Source organism: Schistocerca piceifrons, chromosome 7 (assembly GCF_021461385.2).
Source record: "Schistocerca piceifrons isolate TAMUIC-IGC-003096 chromosome 7, iqSchPice1.1, whole genome shotgun sequence".
NCBI lineage: Eukaryota > Metazoa > Arthropoda > Insecta > Orthoptera > Acrididae > Schistocerca > Schistocerca piceifrons.
In genome coordinates this window covers 175,523,462-175,545,307 of record NC_060144.1, presented here as the reverse complement: position 1 = coordinate 175,545,307, position 21,846 = coordinate 175,523,462, and the positions used below count along the sequence as shown (strand labels likewise).

The 21,846-nt window shown below is 39.8% G+C and overlaps 2 non-coding genes across 2 annotated transcripts; one reads left to right on the top strand and one right to left on the bottom strand.

Annotated features, from left to right (window-relative positions):
• Positions 1–1,121: 1,121 nt before the first annotated feature.
• Trnal-caa lies at positions 1,122–1,196 on the top strand. Its single transcript has one exon. It is a non-coding gene; the product is annotated as a tRNA-Leu (tRNA).
• Positions 1,197–1,727: 531 nt separating this feature from the next.
• On the bottom strand, positions 1,728–1,802 carry Trnal-caa. The gene has a single exon. It is a non-coding gene; the product is annotated as a tRNA-Leu (tRNA).
• Between the last annotated feature and the right edge of the window lie 20,044 nt (positions 1,803–21,846).

The following is a 21,846-nucleotide window of genomic DNA, read 5'->3' as shown; positions in this document are numbered from 1 at the left end:
TCAGAAGTTGGACCATTTGGGAATACGGGGAGTAGCTCACTATTGGTTCACCTCTTACTTTAATAACAGTCAGCAAAAGATCATTCTCCACAGTGTTGAGACTGGCTGTGATGTGGGGTCTGAGTGGGGCAGGTTTAAATGTACGGTTCCCCAGGGATCAGTGCTCGGGCCACTTCTGTTCCTTATTTATATAAATTATATGCCCTGTGGTATTATAGGTGATTCTAAAATATGTCTGTCTGCTGATGACAGTAGCTTGATGGTAAAGGATGTTGTGGGCAGCATTGGCACTGTTTCAAATAGTGCGGTTGAATACGTAAGTTCATGGTTGTAGAAAATAAATTAATGCTAAATCACAGTAAGACCCAGTTTTCACACTTTCTAATAACAAAACCTGACGTTTTAATTTTGCAGAGTGGGCATATGATTAGTGAAACAGAACAGTTCAAATTTCTAGGTGTTCAGGTAGATAAACTGTCGTGGTACGCCCACATTCAGGATCCTGTTCGAAGACTTACTGCTGCCATTTTTACTATTTGAACAGTATCTGAAGTAAGTAATAGTTCAGCATGACAGCTTACTTTGCTTATTTTCATTCACCTATGCTGTATGGTATTATATTTTGGGGTAACTATTCCTAGTCTTAAGGGATATTTTTGGCTCAGAAACAGGCAGCTCAGGCAGTAAGTGGTGTAAGTTCACGAACCTCTTGTTGACCCTTGTCCATTAGTATGGATATTCTGACAGTGGCCTCCCTTTACTTTCATTTCTTGTTAACAATATCAGTTTATTCCCAAGAATTAGCAGCTTTCTCTCATTTAATACTAGGCAGAAACCCAATCGCATTTGAATTGCACTTCCTTGACTCTTGTACAGAAAGGCTTATTGTCAATAAGCTACCATGAGAATTCAAAAATCTTAGCACTAATCCACATGGTTTCAAATTGAAACTGAAGAAACTTCCTGGCAGATTAAAACTGTGTGCTGGACCAAGACTCGAACTAGGGACCTTTGCCTTTCGTGGGCAAATGCTCTACCAACTGAGCTACCCAAGCACAATTCACGACCGGTCCTCACAGCTTTACTTCTGGCAGTACCTCGTCTCCACAGGTCGTGAGTCATGCTTGGGTAGCTCAGTTGGTAGAGCATTTGCCCGCAAAAGGCAAAGGTCCCGAGTTCGAGTCTCGGTCCGGCACACAGTTTTAATCTGCCAGGAAGTTTCATATCAGCGCACACTCCACTGCAGAGTGAAAATCTCATTCCGGAAACGTCCCCCATGCTGTGGCTAAGCCATGTCTCTGCATTATCCTTTCTTTCAGGAGTGCTAGTTCTGCAAGGTTCGCAGGAGAGCTTCTGTAAAGTTTGGAAGGTAGGAGACAAGGTACTGGCAGAAGTAAAGCTGTGAGGATGGGTCGTGAATTGTGCTTGGGTAGCTCAGTTGGTAGAGCATTTGCCCACGAAAGGCAAAGGTCCCGAGTTCGAGTCTCTGTCCGGCACACAGTTTTAATCTGCCAGGAAGTTTCATATCAGCGCACACTCCACTGCAGAGTAAAATCTCATTCTGAAACTGAAGCTCTCCTGCGAACCTTGCAGAACTAGCACTCCTGAAAGAAAGGATAATGCAGAGACATGGCTTAGCCACAGCATGGGGGACGTTTCCGGAATGAGATTTTCACTCTGCAGTGGAGTGTGCGCTGATATGAAACTTCCTGGCAGATTAAAACTGTGTGCCGGACCGAGACTCGAACTCGGGACCTTTGCCTTTTGCGGGCAAATGCTCTACCAACTGAGCTACCCAAGCATGACTCACGACCTGTGGAGACGAGGTACTGCCAGAAGTAAAGCTGTGAGGACCGGTCGTGAATTGTGCTTGGGTAGCTCAGTTGGTAGAGCATTTGCCCACGAAAGGCAAAGGTCCCGAGTTCGAGTCTCTGTCCGGCACACAGTTTTAATCTGCCAGGAAGTTTCATATCAGCGCACACTCCACTGCAGAGTAAAATCTCATTCTGAAACTGAAGCTCTCCTGCGAACCTTGCAGAACTAGCACTCCTGAAAGAAAGGATAATGCAGAGACATGGCTTAGCCACAGCATGGGGGACGTTTCCGGAATGAGATTTTCACTCTGCAGTGGAGTGTGCGCTGATATGAAACTTCCTGGCAGATTAAAACTGTGTGCCGGACCGAGACTCGAACTCTGGACCTTTGCCTTTTGCGGGCAAATGCTCTACCAACTGAGCTACCCAAGCATGACTCACGACCTGTGGAGACGAGGTACTGCCAGAAGTAAAGCTGTGAGGACCGGTCGTGAATTGTGCTTGGGTAGCTCAGTTGGTAGAGCATTTGCCCACGAAAGGCAAAGGTCCCGAGTTCGAGTCTCTGTCCGGCACACAGTTTTAATCTGCCAGGAAGTTTCATATCAGCGCACACTCCACTGCAGAGTAAAATCTCATTCTGAAACTGAAGTGTTTCCGTCGATCCTGTCAAGGAGTTCCTTGAAAAATTAAGTGGATGCCTGTGTTATATTGTTGACTGCATTTACGTAAAATTGTGGCTTGTCTTTTTTTGGGTTCATACACATTTTATTTTCTCTGTTATTACTTTTATGTTGTAATTTCATGGACTGACACATTCCATGACCTTGGAGATTTGCTTCTCAATTTGATCCTATGGAACTAGATGTGAAAATAAATAAATAAATAAGGAGATTTTCAGTTTCCACAATTGTTATAATTTCAAATACTGTCTTAAAAGTAAACAGGTAAATGAATGGAAAAATTGGAAACACTGCACTGGCCACCTAAGTATCCAAACTGCAATAAGAGGAAAGGATTTTTAAAAAAGCTATTGGTGGTAACATTTGAAAATTAGCCACTGTAACTCAGTGTACTATAAAATATGTTTAGCACAACATTCATAAGTGTCCGCCTTAAGAATGTACCTTTAACAAATCAGAATGTATTGAAATTGGGGTGTGGGTGTGGACAACTGAACAGTTAAAGTGCTGTCAAAATCTGTAAGATGCAGAAACACAGTTTACAGTGAGCAATATAATGCAAATTTTGCACATCACTTACCAACATTCAAAAATGTCTTATTTCAGGTTTTCATTCAAATACACCTGCATACTTAACCAACATCATTCCAGAATGCTTTTACACATATTGTTTAGACAAACAGATTTGGTTACTTTCACATCATTAGCTGTCTCCTACCTACTTGTGGTGCCTCTGTATGAAACTGCATTGATCCCAGTGAGTTCTACTAATGTATTCACAATATTTTGTGTCTTCCACTGAGGTCTTAAAAAGGTGGGTAACAATTCCATGGCATTCAACATTATACAAAATAACTAAAAGAATACATCATTGGCCACTCCTATAATTTAACAAAATATTTCTACTCATGAATCCAAATGCCATATAATAATAATATTTTTAATTAATTAATACTTGCCAGTAACAAAAATTTGGAAAGAATAGAATGCTATTCACTACTGGAGGTGGTGTTGAACTACAGACAGGCACAATGAAAAGCATTTGGACTGGGTCTTTCATTGGACATAGAAAAAACACACATTTACACAAGCATAAATCACATACACGTGGCCACATCTTGGTGCTAAGGCCAGACAGCACCTGAGTTGAGCAGCAATCTAAATGGGTGGGTAGTGGAGGTATGCAAGAAGCATGGAAGTGATGTTGGTGGGATAGAAAACATATGTAGTACTGGAGTGGGAGCAGAGAAGGGAATAGGCGGATGGAGACAGGGACTAGTGAAAGTTGAGGCCAGGGAGGTTATGGGACAGACATGCTGCAGGAAGAGTTCCCAATCGTGCAGCTCGGAAAAGCTGGTGCTTATGGGAAGAATCCAGATGGTTGAGGCTCAGGACCAGTCATGAAAGTGATGTTCATGGTGTTGGGCATTATGCTTAACTGGGTGGTCTAGTTGTCTCTTGGCCACAGTTTGACAGTGGCCACTTATGTGATGGACAGAGAGCTTCGTAGTTCACATGCCTACATAGAATGCAGCACAGTGGTTGCTGCTAAGTTGGTACATCAAATGGCTGCTTTCACAGGTGACCCAGCCTTTGACGTGGCAGGAAATGGCTATAACAGGACTAGAGTAGGTGGTGGTGCGAGGGATGTATGAAGCAGGTCTTGCTTGTACATCTACAGCACGGATATGAGCCACAAGGCAGTTGGGAGCAGTGATAGTGTAGGGATGCACAAGGACATTGTTTTGATTGGATGGGTGGCATAATACCAATGTGGGAAGGGTGGGGAGGATAGTTGGGAGAATATTCCTCATTTTCAGGTATGACAAGAGGTAGTTGAAACCCAGGTGCAAATGTGATTCTGTTGCTCCAGTCAGGTGGTACTGAGTCATGAACTCCATTCGTGTGATACTGTGAGTCGTGAGAGGGGTGCTGCATTGTGGTCAGACAGCGGTATTTGGGGGGATGGTAGGCATTTGGAGGGACAAGGCATACGGGCCTTGTTTCTGGGCAAGATTGGGAGGGTAATTTCAGTCTGTGAATTGGTATTAATACCTTTGGCATATTTGCTGCAGGAGTCATTATCTAGCAGGCTTTGCATCTTTACAATGTAGTCTTTGTGGGAGAGAACAACAGTAGCACTGCCTTTGTCAGCAGGCAACACAACAATCTCAGGGTACTTTCTTAAGTCCCAAATGACCGCCATCTCTGCTGTAATGTTTGGCTTTGTATACTTATTTCTCATCAGAGCATAACCAGTTTCACAATGGACTTCTTTAGATGGTAGTCAAACTGCAACCTGTTCAGCAGTGCTGTTGATCCAGATTGAGATTTTCACTCTGCAGGAGGGTGTGTGCTGATATGAAACTTTCTGGCAGATTAAAATTGTTTGCTGCACTGAGACTCAAACTTGGGACCTGTGCTTTTTGCGAGCCAGCGCTCTACCAACTGAGCTGTCCAAGCATAGCCTTACTTCCACCAGTCCCAGTCCAGTTAGGAAGGTAGGAGACCAGGTTTGGACTATGAGGACAGGTCATGAGTTGTGCTTGGATAGCTCAGTTGGTAGAGCACAGGCCAGTGAAAGACAAATGTCCCAAGTTCAAGTCTCGGTCTGATGCACAGTTTTAATCTGCGAGGATTTTCCAGTGCTGACAATGTCTGCAACTGAAGTGCAGCATGAGCAAAGTCAAGTCCCCCATCCAGAAATGAAACCGCATTGTCACTCAGCTACATGTTAGTCGACATGACAGCCTTGCACGTAACCTTCAGTGATAGTTTGTCAATGAGATGTAAAAATTTTGATCTTTGACATAATGTAATCTTCGTTTGTGCAGTACCAGCATGTCCTGATTTCCACATATTCTCTGTTTAAAGGACACTACTATGATCAAATGGAGATAGTCACAACAGGCAGACCACTCTCTGCCTGTGGTTGTGAATTTATATATGGAGCAGTTGGAGGAAGAACCCCAGACATCATCCAAATGGAAACCCACTTGCTTTATAAGTCATGTGGGTGACACATCACCTGGCCCCATTGGAAGGGACAACTTCCTAGACTTTCATGCACATCTTGATTCTATACAACCCATCATCAAATTTACTATGGAGACCAAAGCAGATAAGAGACTACCATTCCTGGACAACATTGTCAAGAGAAGAGCTGATGGCATCCTGGGCCATGGTGTGTATTAGAAGAAAATGCATGCTGACTGGTATTTGGATGCCGACAGCTGCCACCACCCAAGCAGATGAATGGGGTACTAAAAACACTAACACACAGAGAATAACCAAATCAAATGCAGAGTCTCTGTCCCAGGAACTGGAACAGCTCAGAACTGTGTTCGGAAAAAAATGGTTAATATGAGTGGCAGATTATACCCCCTCTCCACCCCACCACTACTTTAGAACCTGTGGAGGTGGAAGAAGTTACATGTGAAATGTAGCCACTATCCTTGCACTGTATACCATCGAAATATCACAAAAAATTGGATGCATACCACAAATGCACCTAGTAAATACTGTCTTTTGCCCACCCAATAGAACACAGGCATTACTGGGGAGTGTGAAAGGTACCTTGGGTTGCAAAGGGCTGGGGTATATCATATTCCATGCCAACGTGGCAATTATATTGGTCAAACTGTGCGCACCATTGAAGATCAGTGCTGAGAACAGTGGCATACTTGATTAATGTACTTCAACAAGTTGGCAGTTGCAGAGCACTGTTTGAGAATGATGCGATGGAATATGAATGAACCAGGAGCTCAAAACAGACTTCAAAACAATGGGAGAGCATCATTAGAAAGGACATCAAAATTCGCACCAGGGACATTCTCATGAACTGGGACACAGCTACAATACCAGTAAGGCTTGGGAACCAGCTCCGGGTCTACTTAAGAAGACACTCAGCAAACACAATGATCTGATGGCAAGGGTGGATGGAGTAACTACACCTGTATTGCAGATGCTGACACCAGGCCTCTTCTGCACTAATGCACACCCTCAGGCACAGACCGTATGTGGAATGGCTGATGAAGAAAAGAGAGATAAGTTGGCTAAGCACCCCCAGGAGCTCAATTTGTCAGTATACCTGACAATGGCAACATGTGTGAACACCGAAATATTGCACCAGTTGGACACTACGAACTGGCAGTGCACCTGTGAACTGTTCAATCAACAAATATGTTGGGAGAAACTGAAAAAGTGCACCATACACTTTTACAGGGAGGAGATGTATCACAGCATGAAGAAATTTGAGGAGCTGTATCACCAAAGATTATGTTTGTTGAGTTCTCTTGCATTCTTTAAGAGATTCCATGCCAAACTTGTTGTACTGAACTTCGCTAACGCCACACTCCATACTGATTCAGTATCAGCCAGGAGAATCAAGAAGCAGGGCAGCCTTGACTTGTTATGTGAGACAGTATACTTCACCTACCGGGACCTTGAGTACAACTCCCAGTGACAGTTTAAACTACATTTACAAATGACCAATCTTTCTAACTACTGGACCTGGGACTGGGTTGGTGGTGTTATCTTAAAAGGTAGGCGATACCACTGGACATCAAACATCAAAATTTTTGTCTCTCATTGACAATCAATCACTAGAGGCCACATGCAAAACTGTCATTAATATGGCCAATATGCACTGAGTGGTGAAGCAGTTCCAGTTCTGAAGTGGGGCTTAACCTTACTCTTACCCGTAAGTTCACATCAGTCATGGACATTGTCAGTGCAGTTGAACAGGTTGCAGCATGACTAACACATGAAGCAGCCCAAGAAGTATATAATAAGACTTGTGCTGTGATGAGAACCAAGCCTATGAAGTCAAACATTACCGACAGAGAGAGGGTGATCATGAGAGACCTGAGGGAGTGCTGTGAGATTGTTGTCTTACCTGCTGACAAAGTCAATACTACTGTTGTTCTCTCCCACAGAGATTACACTGAGAAGATGCAGACCCTGCTAGATGATGACTCCTACACGAAGATCGACACTGACCCCTCCAAGACAGTGGAGAACAAGACTAGGGCACTACTCAAGGACTCAGATTTACCAAGGGGGGTGGGGGTAATCAAGAAACTGTTACCACAAGAATCTATACTGCCAAGACTAAGGTCCACAATGATAGGCTGCCTTTACACCCATTGTCAGCAACATCAGGACTCCCACATATTTGCTGGCAAAATCTGTCAGAAACACTAAGGGATCACATCTGCAGTTCCGTGGATTTTGTGGTGCCTCTATGAGACTCACTAGAACCCATCAATCAGAAATTTGACAGGAAGACCACTGACCTTTCCAGGCATGTCCTGACCTTCAAGTATTTTCTATATAATGGAGAATACTATGAACGGAGCTGCAACGGGCAGCCCACTCTCGCCTGCAATCACTAATCTGCATACAGAGCACTTGGAGGAAGAAGTCCTCACATCATCTGTATGGAATGCAACTTCCTTTTTCTGTCATGGGGATCACAAATTCATCATCTGGCTCCATGGAAGAGACAAACCCCTGACTTCCTCGCACATCTGAACTATATATGCCTCAATATCAAATTTATTATTAAGACCAAAGAGATGAGACCTGGTCATCATGGTCATGAGAAAAGTTGGTGGCACCTGGGTCATGGTGTGTATCAGAAGAAACTGCACACAGGCCTGTATTTACACGCAGACAGCTGCCACTACCCTGTGGAGACAAATGGGGTACTAAAAACACTAGCACACAGCGTGCACACCATCTCGGATGCAGAGTGTCTGCCCCAGGAAATGTAACAACTCAGAACTGTGCACCAAAAAAATGGTTACTCGGAATGACAGATGATACACAATCTGCAACCCACCACTACAGTACGACCTAAGGTGAGGACGAAGTCATGCAGGAAGAGGTAGCCACTACCTTTATACTATATACTGGCACAATAGCAAGAAAAATGGGATGCATACTAAAAAGCACCGAGTAAAAACTGTCTTTTCCACCCAACAAAACATGGGCATTATTGGGGAGTGTTAAAGATGATTTCAGTTACTGGAAGGCTGGTGTGCATCAGATTCCATGTCAGTGTGCAATACATATATTGGACAAATAGTGTGCATCTTCAAAGATCATGCTGATAACACCAGTGGCACACTTGAATAATGTACGCAACAAGTTGGTTATCACAGGGCACTGTTTGTCCAACAATCATGAATGGAGTATGAATGTAGCACAAATTTAGCACAGACTTTGAAATACGGGGATACTGTCATCAGAGAGACCACTGAAATTTGCACAAGGAACAATCTCATCATCTGGGAATGCGGCTGTAATCTCTGCAAGCTTGGATCCAGCTCTGGGTCTACTTAAGAAAACACTCAGCAAACACAATGATCTGGCAACCAGGATGGATGAAATAATTACATACATGATGATAGTGACATTTCTAATCACTAAAGTATTCATCCCTTTCGGCACCGTCGGGCAGACCGTTCGCTGGGTGCCAGGTTTTTGATTTGACGCTACTTCGGCGACTTGCGTATTGATGGGGATTAAATGATGATTAGGACAACACAACATCCAGTCCCTGCACAGAGAAAATCCCTGACCCAGCTGGGAATTGAACCTGGGCCCTCAGGACTGACATTCTGTTACACTGACCACTCAGCTACCAGGGGCGGACCCTTTGGGCACTATGAACCGGCAGTACATTGTGGACTGTTCAGTCAACAGATACATTACAAATACAAATTGAAGAATCACAAACTTGATTTCTGTCATATGAACTCATGCATAAATAGTCAGGAAGCAACTACATTTAAATATGAATTATGTTGTTATTTCATAAACTGATTCTTTGCACATCATTATAGTATATAACATGAAACAACCTCTTGAAAATGTACCAAGCAAATACTTAAGCTGTAGATTATGGCTACAAGTAATTATGAATGATATATCATTTTTATCTGTTGAAAGTCTACCTATAAAAATTGTTTTAATAACATAAGCAATATATTATATTTCCTTAAAAATATCATGTCATGGTCCTATGAAAGATAGTTCTAGCTCTATTCAAGAATGTATGGGATCCTAAAAGCAACGTTTCAAAATTTTTCAGTTCCCTCATAACAGCAAAATCCAAGTAAAATGCACAAGAAATTCAAGCTTACAAGAATGAATCATAGGTAATTTGAGGCATTATTGAGCATTAATTAAATAAACTTATTAATGCAAATGATATTCAGCTTCCTGATGACTAGTAGTGAGAAGGAGTATGTTAAAATCAAAATACGGCCATTAACTTTAATGAATTCTTCCTAACAGCAAATATCCAAGTTGTTTGCTTGAATAAACATTGGCTTACAAAGGACCATGTCAGAATCTTAATTACCCTTGGAAACTTATATGTTGCCAGTAGCTTTTGTAGGAGTTGTTACCTGAGACACCAGTTCTAGGTCTCTGTTGTTAGAGGTGGATCTCCATACAAGAGAGAAAGACACGGTAATTTGGATGCTTGGGGTAAGTGTGAAGGTGTACAGCATAACTGAGTAGGTGATCTGTAGTGGAGGGAGCCCAGTCTCCACAAGCACACTGTTCACACAGCTGGTTCAAAAGGTTCCTGTTGCAAGTGGGACCCAATACTGGTGTATCGGGTCTAGTGATGGCAATGCTGAAGGCGATGCCAAACCATGTGCCAGACTCCCATAATCAAGACGGACAGGATCTGGGCTTTGTAAAGCTGCAGACGGGTAATGCAGTCTGCACCCCAGCTGGTGTTACTGTGGTAGTGAAGGGTATTAAGGTACAGCTGGCACCTTTGCTTAAGTTGGCGAAGATGGGGAAGCCACGTCAGCAAGGCATTGGAGACTTGTGCCAAAATGTGTTAAGTATCCATCACACTGAGAAATTGGTCATCGAGGTAAAGTTATCATTGTCGATGAATGGCACAATGGCGACAGAAGTGCATGATGTGAGTCTTGGGGGCTGTAAACTGGAAGCTGTAGATGAAGGCTCAAGACTGTGCCTTACAAATGGCACTCTACAGTCACTGTTCAGTGATACATACACTATATCAGCAATAGCAAAAGCAGAAACTGTCAGCATACAGGCAGGGTTGTAATATCTCTTTATATTCAATGAATTATTCAGATACAATTCTACCCTTGAATGACGTTTACTAATTTCCCATCTTCATACTCGCAGAATCCATGCGAAAAGTAGTTCATACAATAGCTATGCCATGAGCGCATAAGTATTATTTGTAGAACTCTCTCTGGTGGTTATTTTTTTTAAAAAAAAAAAAAAGAGAGAGAGAGAGAGAGAGAGAGAGAGAGAGAGAGAGAGAGAGAGAGAGAGAGAGAGAAAGGGGGCTTCCGAGATTGTCTTCGTGCCGATTAGCCTGAGCTTGATTTGGAAGAACTGTAATCTGATTATTGAGATTTATCACAGAAGATAACTGATACGAACTGTACGATTAAAAGGAAATATATATAGATTGCTCCTTCAAATAAAAGGTGTGTATTTGAAATTTGAGAATTAATGATATTTATCGATATATTGCGTAGTTGTTAATCAGAAGGGAACTTCCGAAAGACTGGATACGAACCTGCATTTAATAATCCAAGAGCTCCATTACTTCTTCGGAAGGTTAAACTTTATCAAAGCCAAATATCCGCTTGATATGAGGTTTCCCGACTGATTATACAACGTTCCCAAAAATTACGAGGCATTTTATTTGTACAGATTAGCAGACTGCCGCAAAGCACGAGCCTGCAGAGAAGAAGAATCATCGCCTGATTTCATTCTAACAAGTAAAATTTCAGAATCATTTTGAGTGACTGAGCTATGACTGTGTTTCCTATCATGAATGATTGATTGCTCGAACGAATTGAGAGCTACAGAATTACGTAGAAAAGAAGGAAAAAATTACAGTGGCGCCAGTGTGACAGGACTCTCTTGGATTGTTATATAATATATGTATTTTTTGTTTCATGAAAACCAACGAGAACGAGCGGTAACTAATCTGAAGAGAGATTCGGTGCCCATAGTAAAAGATTGCTGATACCAAGAAACGATTTCAACTATTGGACAACACCGAGACTACAGAACAAGGCCAGAGAAATCTAATTTTTTTATCCTGTAGTTAAAATAGTTTGAAATCAATTTAGAAAGAACTTTTTTCCAGATAGTAGTTAGATTGTAGAACTGTATATTGTGTGATTTTCGTATCTGAACATTGAACTTTATACCATCTGTGAAGTAATTTGAAAGTTAAGTGTGTCTACGACAGTAAATTTGAAACTGTATTTAGTGACTGGAACCTGATATTGACAGTTATTTAATGGTATTGACTAGAGCGGCATTTAAAATGTCATTGAATCAGCAACGAGACGTGCAACAGCCTTCAGCTGTTTGCACAGAAGCAGAGGCCACGGATAGCAATTCTGAGACTGTTGTGGCTAGCGGTAGCAATATAAATAATCCCGCAGGTTCAGAAAACATTCATACAACAGCTGATCAGACTGTTGTTGACACATTAGTTGTTATTATGCAACAGTTGTCTCTATTAGCCGAAGGCCAAGCGGAGGTAAAACGAGACATATCCGTTATACAAAATGAACTCCAAAATCAACTAGCCGAAAATCAAACAGAATTACAAAATCAGTTAAGAGCAACCTTTACCGAATTAGATCAGAGATTAAATACCCAGACACAGGAAATAAAGGAACAGGCAGAAAGGACCGAACAGAATCTTATTGCTCGAATTGAGCAGGTCCGCCAACAATGCCAAGAAAACAATAGTAAATTAAAAGCGGAACTAACCGAATATGTATCCGTCAAAATTGACACGATACAAAAACAAGTAGAACTGTTTCCTCAAGTAATACAAGCTCAAGAGGACATACAGTGTTCCGTAGCTATGATACCAGAAATTATAGAATCCCAAGATAATCTAAAGAAGCAATTTGACGAAGTGAATGAAAAACAGGAGACAGTGGAACATAGAATGAATGTACTTGCGGGAAAGTTTTCAGAAATGACATTAGAGCGGCAAAATTTTCCTTCGGAAACCATAGAAGAAACTGTGAAAGTAGCTTTACAGTCAATTTCAGAGTGTTCCGAGGAGAATTTTTTCAACAAAGGGTTAAAGGAAGTTCGAGAACAACTTGGCGAAGAATTCTCGCGTTGGAAAGAAAATATCGAAAGATCACTAAATCTCTCGCAGGAGGATTTAGAAACAGCGAGAAGTAGGAAACAACATCCTCAATCTGCGCGTGACATTCCGTCCACGTCAAGATCCGATGTACACAGAACTGGAACGTCACAAGTTAGATTCGATATAACGGATAGCCACAGGGAAAAGTACGAACAGGATGATTTTTGGAATCGTAGTACCGTTGAGGAGAAGATGATTAAACAGAGACAATTTCAAATCTTTAACCCTGACAAAAAGAATGTTCATCCTGTAGCCTTTATTAGAAGTTTCAGAGGTCTATTTCCACGATCTTGGACAGAATGGCAAAAGATTAGTTTTGTATCTGGATATATACAAGGAACAGGAGCATTGTGGGCATCCGAACAAACATCTTCGTGTAAATGTTACAAAGAATTTGAGCAGGCTTTTCTAGCAAAATATTGGTCTGCTGGAATACAAGAAAGACTTAGGCAGGAAGTATTATATCCTGAGCCTTTCTCATTTTCTAGAGGATCTCTAAAGAGATATTTTGAGACATACATTAATAAATCTTTGTATTGGGTATGTACCGATTCCTTTGACGGATATACTTAGAATACACAAGTCCAGACTACCCACCAGTATAAGGAATCAGCTGTTATATATAAATGATAAGGATATAGACTCATTTATGACTACGCTTGATCGTATTGATGTAATTGAGGAGGACAATAAAAGGGCAAGAGAAATGTCATATCAAAGAAGAGCAATAGAAGCGAATCCGAGCTGCAACTCGAGTGGGAATGGCAGTAATGGTAGCAGTAACAATAATCATAACCAACTACACTCTCCGAGGAGACTTAGAAATGGACAAAATGCAAACAATAATTGTTACCATAATGGAAACTTTAGTAATGGTGCAGCGAGGGGCTATTTTAGGAACAATAGGAATTTTAATCGATATAATCCAATGTATCGCAACACAGGACAGTTCTACCAACACCAGCAAAACAACAACAATAATTACACGAATCAAGCAAGGCAATATAGTCAGAATTCACCACAACAACCGATAATCACTGAAGTAGCTGAAGAGACAAATACCAATCGGACCAACAATCAGTAAAACTAAACGTGACCGCATCGTGCCCCGGAGGAGCGGTCAGGGGATCTTGTTGTTGTTGTGGTCTTCAGTCCTGAGACTGGTTTGATGCAACTCTCCATGCTACTCTATCCTGTGCAAGCTTCTTCATCTCCCAGTACCTACTGCAACCTACATCCTTCTGAATCTGCTTAGTGTATTCATCTCTTGGTCTCCCCCTATGATTTTTACCCTCCACGCTGCCCTCAAATACTAAATTGGTGATCCCTTCATGCCTCAGAACATGTCCTACCAACCGATCCCTTCTTCTGGTCAAGTTGTGCCACAAACTTCTCTTCTCCCCAATCTTATTCAATACTTCCTCATTAGTTATGTGATCTACCCATCTAATCTTCAGCATTCTTCTGTAGCACCACATTTCAAAAGCTTCTATTCTCTTCTTGTCCAAACTATTTACCGTCCATGTTTCACTACCATACATGGATGGCTACACTCCATACAAATACTTTCATGAATAACTTCCTGACACTTAAATCTATACTCGATGTTAACAAATTTCTCTTCTTCAGAAACGCTTTCCTTGCCATTGCCAGTCTACATTTTATATCCTCTCTACTTCGCCCATCATCAGTTATTTTGCTCCCCAAATAGCAAAACTCCTTTACTACTTTAAGTGTCTCATTTCCTAATCTAATACCCTCAGCATCACCCGACTTAACTCGACTACATTCCATTATCCTCGTTTTGCTTTTGTTGATGTTCATCTTATATCCTCCCTTCAAGACACCATCCATTACGTTCAACTGCTCTTCCAAGTCCTTTGCTGTCTCTGACAGAATTACAATGTCATCGGCGGACCTCAAAGTTTTTATTTCTTCTCTTTGGATTTTAATTCCTACTCCAAATTTTTCTTTTGTTTCCTTTACTGCTTGCTCAATATAGAGATTGAATAACATCGGGGAGAGGCTACAACCCTGTCTTACTCCCTTCCCAACCACTGCTTCCCTTTCATGTCCCTCAACTCTTATAACTGCCACCTGGTTTCTGTACAAGTTGTAAATAGCCTTTCACTCCCTGTATTTTACCCCTGCCACCTTTAGAATTTGAAAGAGAGTATTCCAGTCAACGTTGTCAAAAGCTTTCTCTAAGTCTACAAATGCTAGAAATGTAGGTTTACCTTTCCTTAATCTTTCTTCTAAGATAAGTCGTAAGGTCAGTATTGCCTCACGTGTTCCAGTATTTCTACGGAATCCAAACTGATCTTCCCCAAGGTCAGCTTCTACTAGTTTTTCCATTCGTCTGTAAAGAATTCGTGTTAGTACTTTGCAGCTGTGGCTTATTAAACTGATTGTTCGGTAATTTTCACATCTGTCAACACCTACTTTCTTTGGGATTGGAATTATTATATTCTTCTTGAAGTCTGAGGGTATTTCGCCTGTTTCATACATCTTGCTCACCAGATGGTAGAGTTTTGTCAGGACTGGCTCTCCCAAGGCCGTCAGTAGTTCCAATGGAATGTTGTCTACTCCGGGGGCCAGGGGATCTATTAGGGGCGAAACAGTAAAATTACAATTGTTAAGATATAATGATGGTGAGCTGTTGACTGAAGAGTTAACAAAGGATTTAATAACGTGTCATAATGACAGATCGAGTGTTCCGGTATCGGAAGTATTTGTTGAAATAGAGGAAGTTCCAACGAATGTGATATTGGACACCGCCGCTTCCGCCAATGTCATCTCAGGCTCTCTTTTTCGGAGAATTATTAGGAAGAAGAAGATACCAATTTTGCCAGTACAGAACTGCAAAATCATCGGAGCTGTTGGAGCATGCTCTCCCAATGTCAAAATACAAACACAATTAGAGATGAAAATGGAAAATGTAGCAATAAAATGCACGTTCCTTGTAGTGGAGAAGTTATTAGTGGACTGTATTCTTGGTATTGGGAGTATGATTGTCAGATTGATTTTTTGGAAGGAATAGTTAAATTTAGATTAAATGGAGAAGAGATAGCACTGGATTTAAATAGAAAGGAAACGGTGCATGAGAAATATTGTCGCGGTGCCATAATTCAATTAATTGACACTACAAACGGTCGTTGGAAGGAGCTTTCAAAGGATTTGATACAACAGGAGGACTTTAACCAAACAACAATGACAAAAGCTAGTGAATCAAATCAGCTTACCGGAGAACAAAGGCAGCAGCTTTATTATTTGTTAGAGGCATATGAAGAGATTTTTGATGAGAAGCCAGGAATTATTAAAGGGTATATTTGTCACCTACAAGTGAAGCCACATCAGACTTACTGTTACACACACTATCCGATCCCCTGGCGTTTAAAACAATCCGTTCAAAGGGAGATAAATAGAATGTTAGAATGGAACTTGATTGAGCCATCAACTAGTCCATATTGTTCTCCGCTCTTAGTCGTCCCAAAACCTGGAGGTAACGTTAGATTAGTTCTGGATGCGAGAGAGATTAATAAAATAATAGTACCTGTAAGAACTCATCCGGAAAATATAGATGAATTAATTCAAAATTTCCAGGATGTTTCGTACTTAACTAGTGCTGATTTGAGAAGTTCGTACTGGCAGGTCCAAATGGATGAAGAATCTAGGAAATATACCGCATTTATCTATGCTGGGAGAAGTTACCAATTTAGAGTTGTCCCATTCGGACTTAATATTAGTGCCGGAATATTTATTTCAGCGTTGGATTATGTTCTTGGACCAGAATTGCATAGTCGTATAACTGTGTTTGTTGACGACTTATTAATAGCCACGAAAACATGGGAAGAGCATTTGCATATTTTCGAAAGGATTTTTGCTGTTTTCAAGAAAACCAGAATTACAGTAAACTTACAAAAGTCTCATTTTGCTTTACCACAAATTAAGTTCTTAGGACATATGATAGATGCGAAAGGTATCCTGCCTACCGAGAAGAAGATAAGTGCAATTCAAAATTTTCCATCACCACGGAATAAAAGACAGCTGAAGGGATTTATAGGTATGGCATCGTTCTTCCGTCGTTTCATAAAGACTCAAGCCATGAATTCTGAGGCATTAAACCGGCTTCTACGGAAGGATGTGCCATGGCAATGGACTGAAGAATGTGAACTAGCTTTTCGAGACATTAAAGACCAACTCGTTAACGCATCCTTATTATATCACCCTGATATGAATTGTGAGTTCTGTCTGTCCACGGATCCATCAGATGTTGGATTAGGTGCTTGTCTCTTCCAAATAAGGAAAATAAAAGGGGTACCAACATTCTGTCCGATAGCATTTGCTAGTCGAGTGTTCTCGCCCTGTGAAAGAGCCTATACGACCACAGAACTTGAAGCACTTGCGGTTATCTGGGCATTCAAGAAGTTTAACTATTATTTATATGGTTCGAAAACGATTGTGTATTGTGACCATCAATCACTAACCTTTTTGCAAACATGTAAATTATTACATCCTAGACTGTCACGTTGAACAATGACACTACAACAGTACCAATTTAAAATTATTCATGCCGGCCGGGGTGGCCAAGCGGTTAAAGGCGCTACAGTCTGGAACCGCGCGACCGCTACGGTCGCAGGTTCGAATCCTGCCTCGGGCATGGATGTGTGTGATGTCCTTAGGTTAGTTAGGTTTAAGTAGTTCTAAGTTCTAGGGGACTGATGACCTTAGAAGTTAAGTCCCATAGTGCTCAGAGCCATTTGAACCAAAATTATTCATGTGTCTGGCAAAGAAAATATTATTGCGGATGCACTGTCAAGATCCCTAGAAGGTTTAACACCGGAAATAGAATCAGTAAATACTTCGGATTTTCCAGTATTACTGTTGCAGGACAGTATCTACAAGACTTATTATGTACATCTTTGTAGAGATATGGGAAATTTACAACGAAAAGACCCTCGATGGAAGAAGATAATTCAGCTAAAGGAACAACAAAATTCAAGGGCTAGTTTAGATCATTATAAATTAGTAAATGGAGTATTATTCTTCAGATGTGGGAAGGACAACAATCCATGGTGGTGTGTATGTATCCCGAAGGAATATGAGGAAAAATTAATTTGGTTTACCCACTTATCATGGGGACATTTTAGTGTAATTAAATGTGCCAATAAAATAGGAGCATACTGTTATTTTCCGAATATTCGGAGAAAAGTGCACCAAACAATACAAAACTGTTTACTCTGTCAAAAGGCAAAACCGGATAATAGAGGTAGTAAGCATGTTCTGCATTCAATTATTCCACGAGAGCCAAGAGCGTTAATTTCGTGTGATATCTGCGGCCCTTTCCCACGATCAAGAGGAGTAGTCCAATTCATTGTTGGATTCTTTGACGTGTTTACAAAATATGTAAAACTATGTCCATTAAAGTGTGCTACTGCCAGAGCTGTTGTAGTGAGATTGGTGCGTGACTATCTTCCGCATGTAGGTTTACCGAAATCCATAATTACAGATAATGCCAGAATTTTTACTGGATTTAAATGGAAGCAAACATTGACACAACTTGGTATTCGACAAATTTTGACATCATGTTACCATCCACAAGGTAGTCCAATAGAACGAGTTTTCCGAGAATTAAACCAATTTATGCGTACATACTGTCACAGTAAACAAGCATCATGGGCTGATTATTTGTCAGAATTTGAACAAATATTTAATAATCTGACACATACTTCAACTAACTTTACTCCAACAGAGCTTATGTTTAGTCAGATTGAAAAGAACTTCTGGATAAACCATCTGCCAAAGTATGAAGACCAGAATTTAAAATGGGAGGAAAAGATTCGACTCGCACTTGTCAATTTAACTAAAAAGGCAATACAACGGAAATTGACATATGATAAACTGATTCACCGGATTCAGACGTTTCATCTTGTAGAAAAGGTTTTATTGAGGCGACACATCCATTCCTCGAAACTGATGAAGAACATAAAGAAATGGAATCTTATTTATACCGGACCATATGTTATTGTAAATATACCAAATCCTGGATCATACTTGTTGGCATATCCCAAATCGAAAAGAATAAAGGGATTATCCCCGCATAATGATATTAAGAAATTTTTTGAAGGATTATAGATCTGTGATATGGAGAAGAATTTAGAGTGGAATTTGACAATGAGTCAAATGTGTATATAAATATCAAGAAGTTTATGTTGTCTAGAGGTTAAGAGACAGTGAGATTACTCCTGTGGTAGGTTAAGAGACAGTGAGATTACTCCTGTGATAGGGTAAGAGACCGTGAGATTACTCCTGTGATAGTTTAGCACAAAAATTTTAAGATAGGTAGAAGAATTTCTTAATTACTAGTGTTTGTAAGTGTGGACTATGAGCAGAAGCCACAGTGATATACAATGAAAGTTCATCTACATTTCCTCAAGACACGGCACTTATGTGAGAATTGCGTGTGAAACTTGAACAGTGTGGGATATGTAGGTAAATACGCTGTGAGTATGATGTGCGCTGTTCGCGCAAGAAAACAAATGAACTGTGAAATGAAGCAACAGTTGATAATGTCACTGTTGCAAACAATTGAAGAAACTCTCTGGTTGCGCAAGAGAAAATTATTATAATTTTTAGATTTTTCATTATGCCTTCTTTACCCAGAGAATTAATTTAAGAATTTTAATTAACATTTTAAGAATAGCAGTTTGTGTGTTTCATATTATGGACATAATTGTTGAAATATATTTCCATAAAGAACACAGAAGCATGGAAAACTATAAAAAATTTAAGAAGGAATTCCAAAGAAACAACACATATTAAATATATTACTCATGACTCTTGGGAAAAATATTTTAAAAGTTTATTAACAGAAAACAGGGAAGATTAGTTGGGAAACCCTGAATATAATGAAATGATAGATCTACAAGCAGAGAATTACATCCGTTTGGAAATAGAGACAGTAAAAACTGCAATAAAATCTTTAAAGAATGGAAGGGCTACAGGCATTGGAGGTATTCCTGCAGAATTATTAAAATTAGGAACAAAGAAATTAATGGAATTGTTAAGAAACCTTTTCGAAAGATGTTTAAATGGGGAAGATGTCCCAAATGATTTGAAAGTAGGATATATTTCAGTGATACATAAAAAAGGAGCGAAAGATGAGTGTAAAAATTATAGGGGAATAACAGTGACCAATACCTTCAGTAGATTATATGGAAGAATTATTAAATATTTGTTAGAACAAGAATACAAAGAAAAGGAGGCTGAAGAACAAGCAGGTTTTAGAGCTGGAAGATCAACAATTGATCATATTTTTTGCCTACAACAAATTATTGAAAAAAAAAATGGTTCGGGCACAACCTATACATTTAGTATTCATAGATATAGAAAAAGCCTATGATAGTGTGCCTTTATGCAGTTTATGGAAAGCTTTAATATCAATAGGAATAAATCCAAGAATAATTAAAGCAATTCAAAATTTATATAAAAATTCTATTTCAAAAACAAAAATTGGTAAATATCTATCACATGGATTCCAAGTCACAAAAGGATTACGTCAAGGATGTAGCATCTCACCTACATTGTATAAAATATATACAGAAGTAACTTTACAGAATTGGAAGAAAAAATGTCACGCTATGGGAATACCAATAAATGATAGAACAATATACTCGTTACAATTTGCAGATGACCAACTGATTATAGCCCAAGACTATGAGGACATAGAGTATATGATCAGAAAATTGATTCAAGAATATAAAAAATCAGGTCTAAATGTAAACATGAATAAAACAAAATACATGGTAATTGGTGGAGTGAATGGAGACTTAATATTAGAAGAAGGGATGGGAACAATAACAGCTACTAAGGAATATAAATATTTAGGTGTGAAAATTACAAATGACGGGAAACAGGACAAAGAAATTAGATCAAGACTAAATTCTGGAAAGACGACAATCTTTTTATTGAATGGAATTCTCTGGGACAAACACATAACAACTGATAACAAAATAAGGATTTTTAAAACAATAGTTAGGAGCATTATTACATATGGTTCAGAAGTGTGGACAACAAAATGGCAACTGAAATCAAAATTATTAGCCACAGAAATGGATTTCTGGAGACGTTCAGCAAGAATATCAAGACGAGAAAGAATAAGAAATGAAGTAATCACAGACAAGATGAAATGTAAAAATTCAATTATTGATTTCATCGAGCACAAACAACTTAAATGGTATGGACACATCAGACGAATGGAACAGGAAAGGCTACCAAAATGCATAATCGACTGAGTACCAATTGGAAGAAGAAAAAGGGGACGACCACCTGATACATGGATACAGGGAGTTCAGTCAGCAATGAGGAAGAACAACATACCTGAAGATTTATGGACAAATAGAGAAGAGTGGTGAACAATAATTAGTGACTTACTGTAATCTAGAATAGGTGCTGGAAAAATGTACTCACATTGTAAATCCAGAATAATAATAATATTTCCATAAATGTTCATGAGAGGATGAAGAAGATTCTGTGAGTGGATGATTTGTTAAATGAACATACGTCATCATTAATGATATTTATTTGCAAGTGGATCTATAAATCAATTAATTATAAGAATAATGAAAATTTTTCAAATTATTCCTTTTCTGGAGTCAGTGTCATATGCCTATGTTTAAAATTTTTCATCAGGTGTAAACTTAAATTTTATCCATAATTTTGTAATTGAAAGCAAACCTCAGACAGATTCAATGCTTTACTTCCACCTGCACTATAACAAAACGAAGATTAGATTAAAATTTTTTTTGAGAGGAATACATTCGATATGAGCTACAACAAAATTTAAATGCCCACAGTCTATTTGGCAATGTTTTGGACAATCAGCAGTTGTAATACAAAACAACTTTGGTATTGAGGACTACAAAAAAAATTCACGATTGTCAGAACTGATGGATGTTCCAGTCTAGTACAGATGGAAGAATATAAGAATCCACTCCGATTTTGAGTTCAACGATGAAATATGGACTTCGTTGCCTTAATCCACTCTCTTCCAGGGATTTATTCAGTCAGAACCTTTTCTTATTCCACTTTAAACCTGTTTCATGTTCACGTCCCTGACCATCTGTTCCTGAGATCATCTTCCCGTTTCTACGGC